Here is a 13,398-nt window from a genome sequence, read left to right on the forward strand (position 1 = left end):
GCCTCACCTCTTCCCTGACACCGTCCAGAGCTGTTGAGATCAACAACCAGGCAGGATATTGTAGTCGGCGTAAAATTCAACACAAGATGGCTGCTCCGGCAGTAATCTCTGTTTCGAGCCTATTTGACCTGACAGTTTACAACACTTGAACTTCACATGCCTTGTTGAAGGGGGCAAAAGCAGTACTGGGGTGTGTTTGGGGGCAGGCTACACACTTCCTGGGGAGGCGTCCTTGATTAGGAGCGTGCTTCACCTCTAATTGCTGTGGTCACTGTAGGTGAGTGCAAGTGGTCGGAAGGAAACAATTTTCCTCCTGGAGCTAGTTACCTGATTGGGTAAGTAAGTGACCTTGACCTGACCCCACTCCATTCAGAATTTAAGATGAGTTAGATCATGGTCAGTGATAGGGTTTTAGTATAGTGTGCAGTACTTATATATTGCAGGGTTATAACGTTCCATAGTTATGTATTTGTTACTTCAACATGCGGCTTGATATTACTTATACTAATTCTGTGATATGGTGATTCCGTTTTTTTCAATTATCTTTTTACTCCTCAAAGTTGTTTAGGGGGTGGACCAGTGCCTTACTGCTTACATATGTAGGCTAAGGCCTTACCTCACAAGTCTGGTTTGAATCCACCCTGGCCAATTTCCTGCATGTCTTTCCCTCTCTCTATCTTACATTCCTTTCACTCTTTACTATCTATCCCCCAGTAAAACAGAAATGCCCTTACACAAAAAAACTTCAAATGACAATTATAATGATATAACATGGACATGAATGTGCCGTGATACGAGTGGATCTGGTGTTGTTATGGTATTATTCATCACTCACATATCCAAACTGCTGGACTCATTCATAAACGGGGGTGCCCCACAGTGGCTACACACCTGCCCTTGACCCTGGCTGCGCGTGGATAATTCATCACAATGTTTACAGAATGCCCTTCACAGCTTGTATATTTTCATCCTGCAGAGGGAAAAAAAGAAAAACACCTCCACCTCTTCTCGCTGCTCGGCCAAACGTATCGCCTGCCTCCGAGCTGTAAATAAGAAGGCGTACTGTAATCCACTTGATACATTTCAGGCGAAATAAAGTCATCAGCTGAAAGCAATTTACTGTCTGTGTTCGAGCCAGAGGCTCGCGATTTCTCTGTTGTCATCATCATAGGCCGCAAGGCCAGCCAAGTACACACACACCCTTCAAATTGCTGTCGTATGCTGGCGCGAGTGCTGAAAACCCAGCCATTTTTCCTTGTCTGTACTTCAAATAAACTTTTATTTTGTTTATGATGATGGGGGAGTTTTTTTGTCAACCAGCAATGCAGCTATCGTGCGGGAGGTATGTCTCATTTACTTTGTTGGTTGAGAGCCGTAGAAGTCCAATCCACGTTTAGTGACTGTATATTCATCCTCCACGGTGGAGGCTTCCCATTGGCTAACAAAAACAACAAATCCTCCATTTGGTTATGGACAAATGTTGAGTCCGTTTGAGTTGTAAACAAATCAAATCAAGTGTGATTTCCATAGGCCTGCAGTAGATCACATTTGTCTTCACAGATGCCCATAGCTGTCATCACGTGAAATCCAATCTAAACCCTCAAAGCAGACAAGGAAAAATGCACGTAAATGATTATTTAGTGTGTAACAGTGTTATCAAAGGTCCTTTAACACATACACATGGAAAACATGTGGAAGGTCTTTTATGCTGAAGGAAACGCATCACATACCGGGCAACTTAGAGGTCAACTACTTCTGTTCACACAGCCTCCCTTCCACTGTCGTGTTCGTCAGTGTGTAGTCGAGTATGGACCTAGTCGTCAATCAAAGGATATACTGTCATTGGCCGGGTTTCCAGATTCGTTAAGAAGCTCTTAACGCTAACAGCGTCTTAAGAACGTTCCAAGGACGCTCTCCAACGCTCTTAGAACTTTCTTAAGAAGATTTTAGCGTTAAGAGCTTCTTAACAAATCTGGGAAACCCGGCCATTTTCTGAGCCCCTTGTCTAGCCAATATTTTTTTTTGTGAAGTATAAATGATGCTGCTCATTACCCGCCCCGCCCCCATCCACAAGCCATCACATAGAAGCCATTTTATCAGTCAGGTCTGACCCAAGATCACAGAGGCGCTGGTGCTACAAGATAAGGCTCCACTGCTGGGCTTGGGGCTTCAATGCGCCCCTTCCCTCTCCAAACATTTTCTTCAGCGAACATGCCAAGCGGAGGTTATGTCATATTGTCACTTGGCTGTGTGCTGCATGCAGGGCAGGGCAGGGCAGGGCAGGGCAGGGCAGGGCCGGGGCCAGGCTGGGCAGGGCAGGGCAGGGCAGGGCAGGGGCAGGGCAGGCAGGGCAGGGCAGGGCCAGGCCGGGCAGGGCAGGGCAGGGGCAGGGAGGGCAGGGCCGGGCAGGGCAGGGCAGGGCAGGGGCAGGGCCGGGCAGGGCCGGGCCGGGCTGGGCAGGGCCAGGGGCTGGGCAGGGCAGGGCAGGGCAGGGCAGGCCGGGCAGGGCAGGGCAGGGCAGGGCAGGGCCGGGGCAGGGCAGGCAGGGCTGGGCAGGGCAGGGCCAGGCTGGGCAGGGGGCAGGGCAGGGCAGGGCCAGGGCCGGGCAGGGCAGGGCAGGGCAGGGCAGGGCAGGGCAGGGCCGGGGCCAGGCCGGGCAGCAGGCAGGGCAGGGCAGGGCAGGGCCGGGCAGGGCAGGGCAGGGCAGGGCAGGGCAGGGCCGGGCAGGGCCGGGCCGGGCTGGGCAGGGCAGGGCAGGGCAGGGCAGGGGCAGGGCAGGGCGAGGCAGGGCCGGGCAGGGCAGGGCAGGGCCAGGCAGGGGCAGGGCAGGGCGGGCCAGGCTGGGCTGGCAGGGCAGGGCAGGGCGGGCAGGGCAGGGCCGGGCAGGGCAGGGCGGGGCAGGCTGGGCCGTGGAGGTGTCAAGCTCTCACACACCCCAGGGTGCTGCTGTGAGGTTCACTGAAATCGTGTGGAGTATCAAAACTAGAGAGAGATATTCCTGTCTCAAGTTTTGATACGACACAGTGCACACTATTACGTTCAGAGTGATCTACCACGAAGCTGAGAAATCTACCTTAACTTACAGAAACAGCTGAAAGGAGAACCTATAGACAGCTGTAACCAGTCATAATGACAGGAAGGTTGACTATTCATTTGTGTTAATAGGCTGATTGGACATTGTTATTATTATTATTATGAATAAGTATATGTGCAGTGCGGATGAATGGAGGACTGTGAGAACGGGAAGAGGATATCATATCCTGGATATGATTTCCCACCAATGCAGCTGATAGTCGCAGACGCGTCTTGCCTGTCACTACAAGGGATGTAGTCCATTAGTTTTCCTGGTTCAGACAAGCTTTACGATCAACATGTTGTTCGCTCTTGTTGTTATTCAAAAGCAACAATGGCTCCCCTTCTTAACGCTGATGATAATTTCCTTTTAGTAAACACATTCTGTAAAAAGCGCCCTCGAACAACCTTCCCTTACCTTACGAGCTATTGAGGAACGGATGACACGGCGTAATTACCGTTGACACGCTGACCTCCCGACCGTCCGTTGGGGGTGTTTAAGCCGCGGTGATAAGTTAAGCATATGTTACGTTTTGTTTTTATTCAGGTGGGGGACTCGTGGTTCATTGTTTGCCTGGAACCCCGGCAGCTGGTGCTAAAGGAAGGGGGTGGGGGTGGGGCAGGACAGAGATATCAGACCAGCAGCAGTCCACCTTCAGTTCCTACATTCACTGTTCCGGATGCTGCAGGTGACACAACCCGGTCTTTGACCTCGCATTGTGTGTGCTGTGTTAGAGAATTGTGTTCACTGATCAATACTGGAATGTAGGCCTACTGGGATTTCAGTACGTGGTGCAGGGACAAACTGCACCACGGAAAAACAAACAATGTAACAGCATTTGATCACAGTTTTGTTATATTTTTATAACCCAGCCTTTAACTTACTCACGCAGACAAAACACACTTTTAACTAGTGTTACGACACATAAACTGTAAATGATACAAAGAAAAGTAAAATGATCAATTTCAATAACAATACACTTTTAACTACATATTTTGTTTATATTTATTAATGCTTCATATTATTTGATAATGCTATTTTTTTTAATTAATTTACCATATTAGTGGAGGTAATTGTTTTCTCATCAGAGTGAATGGGGAGTAGCCTAACTTCCATTTTGGAGGAGAGGCGGAGGAAAAAGCCAAAAAGATAAGTGGAGCCCCATAGCTCTGCTTTCCTGAATGAACACGGGTAGCTTATTTCTTAAAAGGATACAGGTCGCCTTTGCTTCTAATTTGTTTTTTACTGGGAGAAGTTAACAACAGGACAGATACACAACGAAATTAGCTTTCTCCACAGAGTATAAACTGAAAGATTAAATCTTAATGTTGACCTGATTTATAATAAATTCGGAGGGCGTTTCGGTTGTTCATTTGAATGCCGGATTTTCCCCTATTGAAGAATAAAGCCTGTAGGCTGGTAGGCCTATATTTGGATGTTTCCTCTTTTCTCATGTACTGGAAAAATGAATCTCAATCCTCACTTCCAAAAGAGAGAAAATGTGTTATTGGACAATGATTTCGTTAAGGTAATGAAACGATTTGGGGGTCATTAAGCCTCAACTTCAATGTGATAATTTTTTAGTCTGATGAATTTGTATCTGCATTTTTGTTTCCAATGTTTATGTTTAGTGACAATCACGAACATTTTTTACATTGGTGCTAATTTTTTGAAACGAAGGACAACATGGATTCTGAATTCCACCCTGAAGCACATTTTTTGGCAGTGGGGTGAATAGTGCCGTAATCACCCGGGGGACTCTCAAGTATTTAACGAGCCTAACATGACCGACACAATCACCGTCCTTTATGTTTCAAGATCAGCTGCAACTTCTGTACATTATCTCGTATGAATAGTGCGATCTACAATTGAACCACTTCACATCCTATGGCTGTTTAGAGAGATTCGATTTTCGATTACGGCTATTAAAATTATAATATGTAATTCTGCTGGTGTCCCGGTGCCTTCTCGTGAGTGACAGCTGAAATTGACACTCTTACTGCCTCTTGTCGCGAGCATTTCAAGCAAACACTAATTGCAGGTGGTCTATCTTTTTCAGGGCTTTTCGATTGCATGGGGAAGATGAGGTAGGCTGTTGCGCGCAAGGAAAAAAATCAATCATTTAAGTTTAATTGCCTCATCAAATTTTGCCTTTGTGGCCAGCTTTTAAATGCGTTATTTAATGTTTTTGGACCGGATGTGGCTGGCAGTGTGGGTTAGGGATGCGTAATGCGTGGAAGAGGGCGAGTAGTCCTATCTTTTAGGCTCCATCTTTCGCACCGACACCCCAGTGTCCGAGGCTTGATAATGGTGAGTCAAAACTACAAGGTCTTCCTTTTCCTGGTATAATGCTTCCGATTCTTAGATTGTGTCGAAAAGGGCGTTAATCGAACTGCTTTCCCCCAAGGACACCCAATGCTGTCCTCTGAGCTGTGTCGACTGTTTGGGCGTTGAGTTTCGTAGTTTTGTCACTTTAAATCAATTACATTTTGGATCGTGTCATGTTATTGTCAACTCACTGTAATATCTGATGTGCGTAGACACATTTCATATGGTGGGTAATAGACTATATAAAATTTGGCAAGTGTGAGAAGTTATTGTATCGTATAAAGGTAAGTTATGCAAGTTATATTAAACATTGGAAGAAGCCTATTTCAACCCAAAAAATCTGATTGTAAAGTGTTGTTGTTCATAACAGTCTCACTCAGTAGAGGAGTCCCAATCGGAGGTGAAGAAGGAGGCAAACCTGTGCAGTCCTTCCCTGACGCCGTGTGTGTGTTCTTCGCCGCTGCCCTCCTCCGTCAGCAGTCCGCTCCTTGGGGAAGAATCAGTGCGCGAGCTGCGGGACGGAGATCCAGGACAGATATCTGCTCAAGGTGACCAGAACCATTTTAGGCCGAAATCACATAATTCAGTGTTGTCCCCACATATGCCTGCCTGGTATCTGATGATCTTGGATTACAATCAATTTAACAGTCCTGGATGATGTTTCGCCGCCTGCATCACCTGATAGTAGTTTTTTTGACATAATTATCAAAAAACGAAATAAATCATTTTGAAAGTTTTCTAAAATGATGACTATAATATGTGCATGTTTTTACAATGTAATAACTTTGCATTATATTGATCACCTTGCAGGTGAATAATCAGAATTGGCACGTGGGATGTCTGGAGTGTTCAGTCTGCAGAGAATCTTTACGTCAGCACAATAGCTGCTACATAAAAAACAAAGAAATCTATTGTAAATTGGATTATTTCAGGTAGGGTAAATTCTGCAACCTGTGTAAATTAAAGTGAAAGCCTTTATGTGCATGTAGGCTACGAAATTATTTTTGTCATCTCGTGACGCAAAATATAACTAGGCCTGAAAGGAAAATGTAAAATATTGGATAGCCTACACTCTATAGCCAAGAAAAGTGTTTGCCGTTTAAAACGCCAAAATGCGTTTTGGCGCTTGGCATACTTGGCATACTTAGTTTATCAATATATATGTGATATAGAAATAACACTTATTATTTTTAAACTATCTATTAAATTAAATTGTCTACCCGTTAATCATTTGTCTTTCTGGTCACCTTTCAAGTTTCTCTTGGTCGTAGACAATAATGTCGTGACAATTAACAAATGTTTTTTTAAATGGTTAGTTTATTCCTCTGAATATCTGCGATTTACAAAACATCTCTTCCTGAAATTTATTATTATTTAATGATCTTATTTTTCACAGTATTTTCTAACTTCTTCAGATTATATTATATTATTGCTATTACTAAACGATATTGCCGTCACACATTCATACAAAAAAAATATTTTGAACTTAAATGAGCCTATATTTGACAGCGTTCAATCTGTCTCACAGTCGGTTCGGCACCAATGTGCCCAGTGTGGCCGTCAGATCTATGCCAGTGATTGGGTGAGGCGAGCGCGGTGGCAGTGTGTACCACCTGGCGTGCTTTGCTTGCCTACTCCTGCAAGCGGCCAGTTGTCTACCCGGAGAGGAGTTTGGTCTTGGTGGAAGGCAGGGTTCTCTGTCGAGGACACTATGATACCATGGTGGACAACCTGCGTAGAGCTGCAGAAAATGGTTAGTAACAGCTTCAAGACCATACCAGACATTCAAGTTGCAGGCATAGCCTGTGTTAATTATGTATTTATTTTCGCCACAATTTGAAAACAATACTAAACTGGCGCGGCCTAGTCTCAGTGTAAGAAAATAAACATAAATGCGTTGAGTGTGGTTGGTAAATGATTGTTCCTGTAACCCGTAGGGACAGGGCTGACTCTGGAGGGAGCCCTGCCTTCTGACCAGGACAGTCAACCCAGGCCCAGCAAAGAGGGCACGGACATCCTTCACTGCAGAGCAACTTCAGGTATAGCCAGTAGCATGTTGTGCCTACAGTGTGTGTGTGTGTGTGTGTTTCTCTAAGAGGGAAAAAACAGTGATGGCTGACTTAAGTGTTCTGGTGTGTTCTCCTAGGTAATGCAGTCCCAGTTTAACCAAGACAACAACCCAGATGCCCCAGACCCTACAAAAGCTTGCAGACATGACGGGACTGAGCCGACGGGGTCATACAGGTCAGGGAAACATTGCACACTGATATATGGTATAGGCAACAGGACATAATTCCATGTAGTACAATATGTTGTACATGATAATTTAATATATAGGCCTATCTATATGATTCTATGAACATGTATGATTTTTTTTGTAAAAATTATAGAACATTTATTTGAATATGTAAACCCACAATCATTTTTATACATGTTTACTAGCAAGCCACCTTATACAATCAGTATTTCTTCTTTATTTGGTTTGTAGAAATGTAGCATTTTCTGTGATTATGTAGTTGCTTCATTTGCATGTGATTTGCATCCACTTCACAATTACAGATTGCACACAGCCATATCAGGTTCCAACCCACAAAATAATGAGAATTTATCAACATCAAATCCTAAAAAATCTCAAGCCTTGGAAAAGAAAAGAAAAAACTACTTTGCATACTCCCCCTTACAAATAAATAAACTAAATGATTTCTTCAGCAATTGATAATGAAAAATAAATCATAGGCTATATTTTCCATTTTTTATCAGGTTTGGTTTCAGAACTGTAGAGCAAGACACAAAAAGCACCCTCCGCAACCCAGCACTCTGTCCCAGGGTGTCCCCCACTCCCGTATGCCGTCCTCCCTGCCAGAAGACTTCCACTACTCCTCCTTCAGTAGCCCTGACCACCCCCCACCTGATGGGTCTGCATGGATACCTGGACAGTGAGTCAGCGGCTTCTCAGCCTGTCCCTGGGAGAGATTGTATTTGAGAGAATTGTCTAGTCTGTTTTCTTAGTATCAATCACCGTGGAACTGTGCTCTCCTAGTCCTTGACTATCTGCTGCACTTATTATCCACACTTTCGTATATCGCCGTGGATGAAAAGCATCTGCTAAATTAATGAATGTAAATGTTGATGCCAACCATGAGGGCTTGATTTCCTACTGATTAATATGTTCGACTGCTGAATCTGTTATGTTTTGTTTTTGGCTTGTCAAGTGCATCTTCTTGAGTAGATCTCTTTTGTGTTTGTGTCTGTATGCAGGCCATCCCTTCTCTGTGCTGGCAGGCTCGAACCATCTCAACCACCCCCACCATGGGCTTGACTCAGCTGCCGCTACGCTGAACCCTGCCCAGCACAGCCTGGCTATACAGATCCCCAATCCCTGTTCAGTTTTCCTCATGTGAGCTCACAGCAGGACGGTCCCCTCCTGCCTCTTCACAGGATTACAGTGTGTTTTTTTACGCCATCTAATTCAGTTTGGAATTCTGCTTTTCGAGGAGATGTATGTTTTTCTCTCTCCTCTTGGAAAATCCTCCTGGAAGATCAGACATTAGCAAGGACGAAAGGACGTGACGTGAAATTCCCACCCCAAAATGTTGTCCTGGATAACTTTTTTTTCTTGCCCTTTTCCATCAAGTCACACTATTAAACCACTTTTTTCTTTTTTTTTTCAATCCTGAGGTTTTAAATGTGTAAGAAATCCCCAAATGCATGACTTGTGTGTTTCTCTGGGCCGAAGATATGTCTGACCCCGGAGGACTGTGTTTTGTGTTAATGTTGTTTTGAAGTTGTTTAATAGAATGTTACGGTATTTATTTTGACTTTACAGAGAAGCACTTTAGTAAATGTCCTTATATGCTGACTGCTAAAGTCATTTATTGTATATTGTAAATACTGTACGAATTTAATAAAATGTGCCTGTAAGTGTTGTGTAAACTCAATGTATTTTCTCACTTTTTCAGTTATTTTTGACACACACACACACACACACATACATCCACACGGGAAGTAGATATTGTAGGCCTAACACACAGTAGGTTATTTTACACACACAATCGCAAACAATAAACCCAATAGGCCATCCATCAAAAGCCAGATGGGCTTTCATAACCTGCTATTATCAGCAATATTCATAGGTATGTAATGAACAAGGTACGGGTTGAGGGCCCTCAATTTACAACCTGTTAAGGTAATGGGGAAACTATTATAAGCATTTCACTCAACGTATGATATTGATCAAGCACTCTGTTGGCTTTCATAAGACCATTTAACTCATATCATGTGAAGCAGTTATATTGACTGCTTAGCACTCTGCCTGCCATTCTGGCAATGAAAACCACAACGACAGTAATGAACTCAGTGCAACAAAGGAGAGCACAGCCCTGTCCATTGCTTTAGAAGACAACCTCTTTTATATCAGTCTCTTAACTGGAACACTTAGGCTGTGAGGATCAATCTCCTGTATCCACTAGTCCTTCCTCAAGCAGAGGGATGGGGGTCTGAGTTAACTTGAGGGATGGGGGTCTGAGTTAACTTGATACTCAGTCCACACCAAGCCACATTTTGCTGAAGAGGGTTCATAGTTTTGATAAAGCGTAATTGACCCCCCCCCCCCCCAACAAAAAAAGACTTGTTTTGAAACTAGCTGTACAGTACATGTACCACCCAAATACTTAGGAAAGGAAAGTTCCTGTGATCAGATGTGTTCTATCTACATTGTCCAAGTAAAGAATGCTAATTACCCATAAGCGTATGGTCCAGTGTCATGTAGCCACACAGAGAAACTAACCCTACAGTAACGGGAGGCATTAGTACAGGAAGAGTATGTACCAGATACACAGATGCACTGACTCAATGGTGTTCTTTGTGCTTGGGCCATAGCGATTAGAGATTTAATTAAAAATAGAATTAGGCTGAGCCAGGTGTGTGGGACTCAGGAGGGACTCAGGTGGAGATGGCAGCCTCCTCCTGCTGACTGAACCCACAAGGAGAAGCAGTCAACAAGGCCAGCACCAAGAGAAGGAAATTAAAGATGGCCGATTAGAGATACAGATGCAGATTAGTAAAATACAGTGGAACGTTTACCAGTAGTTGTTTTTTTTTTCATCATCAACTTCTACTAGCTTGCTTATATTGTCTTGTGCACAGATTTGAACAATTAAATACAACGACAAAAAAGTTAATTGGTTGTGTTGTTATTATGTAGTACGTTTGTAATCAGAGTGTCTTTTTAAGTCAATAAAATATGAGAATAAATTGTCGCTGAAAGGTTGATTATACTGTATCTAGGCATGTGAAATATTAAAACAAAGTTAGTGTGTCCTTTGTTATGTTGAATAAAGCTGATTGTCAATCAGGCATATTCTTGGCCGCTCTTTAACGAAATAACATCTAAATGTCTCTTTATGACCTCCTATTGGATTATCTCACGTACAGTATCGTTTGTCTATTGAGAGAACGAGGCAGGGAAACGACATCGTTCAACGATGCACAAGCTTCTGTCAGCCTTCAAACCAGCTCATTCTGTCAGAATGTCATGCGCCGACTCCGTTGATTGGCAGGCTCAAGTACTTGCAGATGAGAAAGGCCCCCTATGTTAATGAATAGCCGTCTGATTGCAGGATTCCTCGTGGGGAATTACTGTGCGCGGCACCGCTGATGAGTGATTACGCGACAGTGCTTTTGAGCCGAGTTCTCGGCTGAGCTCCACAATCTGACTACAAAGGTCTGTGCAGACCTCTCATCTAAGCACCCTGTTTCTAAAAATAATGATTTATTTTTTGGTGCGAGGCAAAAAACATAAAAGGAAGACTGGAAGGAGAAGAAGCAGAGCGCATCACATGGCATTTTTTTTCTGACGTTAAAATGTTAAACCGAACTGAGAATTTAACCCTGGAATTGGGCTTAGCTGCATTAATTTGCTGCTTCTACGGTGACGGTGCTCGTTCCCAGGAACACTGAAAGAGATGCAGATGACAATGCCAGACATAGCTAAAACATTACTGTCTTTCATCAGACCTGAAGCCAATTCTCGTCGGTCACCAAATTAAATACAGGCTATATTTTGCATAGAACAAAACTCTAGTGCAACTTCTGCATTCCCTACCATGTCATGACTCTAAGTGGAAGCAACGCGGCCGTCATGGTCGCTGTGTCGTATTGCAGCCTTGGCGCGCGGAGTGGCAGTGAGGCAGCTGGCAGACTGTGTTTGAAGACTGTGCCAGACCACTCCAGTCTACTCAAGCCCTCTCAGACAGACAGCAGAGAAGAGATAGCTCGTCGAGTAGTCTCGTTTGACCAATTTTCATCTCAAGTCGGCTCAGTGGAGTTATTTGCAAAGTGCACACTCGTGAGTTTTGAAATATGCATTCTACTATTCTTATTACTTTTGGCCCTGAGTCTCTGATCTCTATTTGACAGCTGTCCAGATGCAGTGACAATGTAGTACCACCAGGGGGCGGCATATCCTCAACATAAGCCACTATGTCTCATGCACATGTCCAGGTTTCCTTCCATAACATAATTTAAGTTGATCTACTACAGCTAAAACACACAGTTCAGTGTACAACAATTGGGACATGTGTCAAATGTGTTGGATTGACTCAACTCAGACTCAGAGCTTCTGTGGGTCTGGTTGAGATTGAAATATGGGTGGGGGCCATGGGACTCAGGTCAGAAGGTTTTACTGCCTGATCAAGCAAGAATTGGGGCACAAATTACTAAGTTATAGTTAGGTATCTATTTCAGAGTATACCGTTCCTTTCCACAGCTTCTGTATGAGAAGAAGTCTTACCTAGGTGCTGTTGTCTGCTGAGGTACCAGAGAGATGAGGAGTTGAACAAATAAAATAAATATGCATATATATTACCCATGTGATAATGGATATTGATAGTATCGGGTACACAAATCTACACAGTACAAGTATGTAGTGTACTAATATGCAAATGTGCCTGGGTTCAACAATCCCTACCTCCACCTACCTCTGGAGCTATTCTCAGGGGTTTTCCCTTTCTCCTCTCTCTCTCTCTCTCTCTCTCTCTCTCTCTCTCTCCCTTTCTCTCTCTCTCTCTCTCTCTCTCTCTCTCTCTCTCTCTCTCTCTCTCTCCTCTCTCTCTCTCTCTCTCTCTCCCTCTCTCTCCTCTCTCTCTCTCTCTCTCTGTCTCTCTCTCTCTCTCTCTCTCTCTCTCTCTCTCTCTCTCTCTCTCTCTCTCTCTCTCCCTTTCCCTACCCCTCTTGGTCTCGCTCACCCCCGCTCTCCCTCTCTCCATTGTCCACTGGTTCCTCCCAGATCCCCCGGACCAGAGCCATCCCCAGGAGCGGCAGGTGGCTCGGGTTGCCAGGCATTCTTCTGTGGCTCAATAGGAGGAGGGGGAGGCTGTATCGGAGAACCAGAGACATGTGCACCCGGCTGGTCCAGCTCCCATCCAGGACCGACAAGGAATAGGGACTTTCCATTGAAACCTAAACCTCAAAAATGACCTAAGAGAATGATATTAGCATTACATCTTTCATTACAGACCACACAAATAAAGAGTTTGTTGTCAACATGTGGTAAATACATAGATTCATTAGTTCTCTGTTCTTGTGGAGATGTGGATATGCATAGAATGTATTGGTTCTACTGGTGGTTAAGACATTACTGTAAGTGTGATGAGTTAACAATCGGAATCAGGCTGTTGTCACTGCTGGATTTGATATGATGACAACTCTGGTGTCTTGTTCAGCCTTGGGTGTTTCACTTCACAATGTTTTCAGAAACGGATCCAATGTGGAAAGATCTTAAATGTCACAAATACAAGATTAGGGTTTGATTTGATCCATCAGCCTAGTTCTTGATAACACTGTCATGGTTTCACCCTGGGGTGTCATGTGACATAGCATACCTAAGTGTTGGTGCGGTGCCATTGGGCCAAGTCTGTGACGACCCCGCCCCTCCACACAGACAGAGGCCCCGCCCCCTTGGTCCCCAGCCTAGATCACCTGAGGCATCTCACACAGTC

The 13,398-nt window shown here is 44.4% G+C and overlaps 1 pseudogene; it reads left to right on the forward strand.

The window, feature by feature from the left end:
* Window positions 1-3,803: 3,803 nt before the first annotated feature.
* On the forward strand, window positions 3,804-9,322 carry LOC124464102 (annotated as a pseudogene).
* Window positions 9,323-13,398: the final 4,076 nt, after the last annotated feature.

This window comes from Hypomesus transpacificus, unplaced genomic scaffold (assembly GCF_021917145.1).
Source record: "Hypomesus transpacificus isolate Combined female unplaced genomic scaffold, fHypTra1 scaffold_31, whole genome shotgun sequence".
Lineage (NCBI taxonomy): Eukaryota > Metazoa > Chordata > Actinopteri > Osmeriformes > Osmeridae > Hypomesus > Hypomesus transpacificus.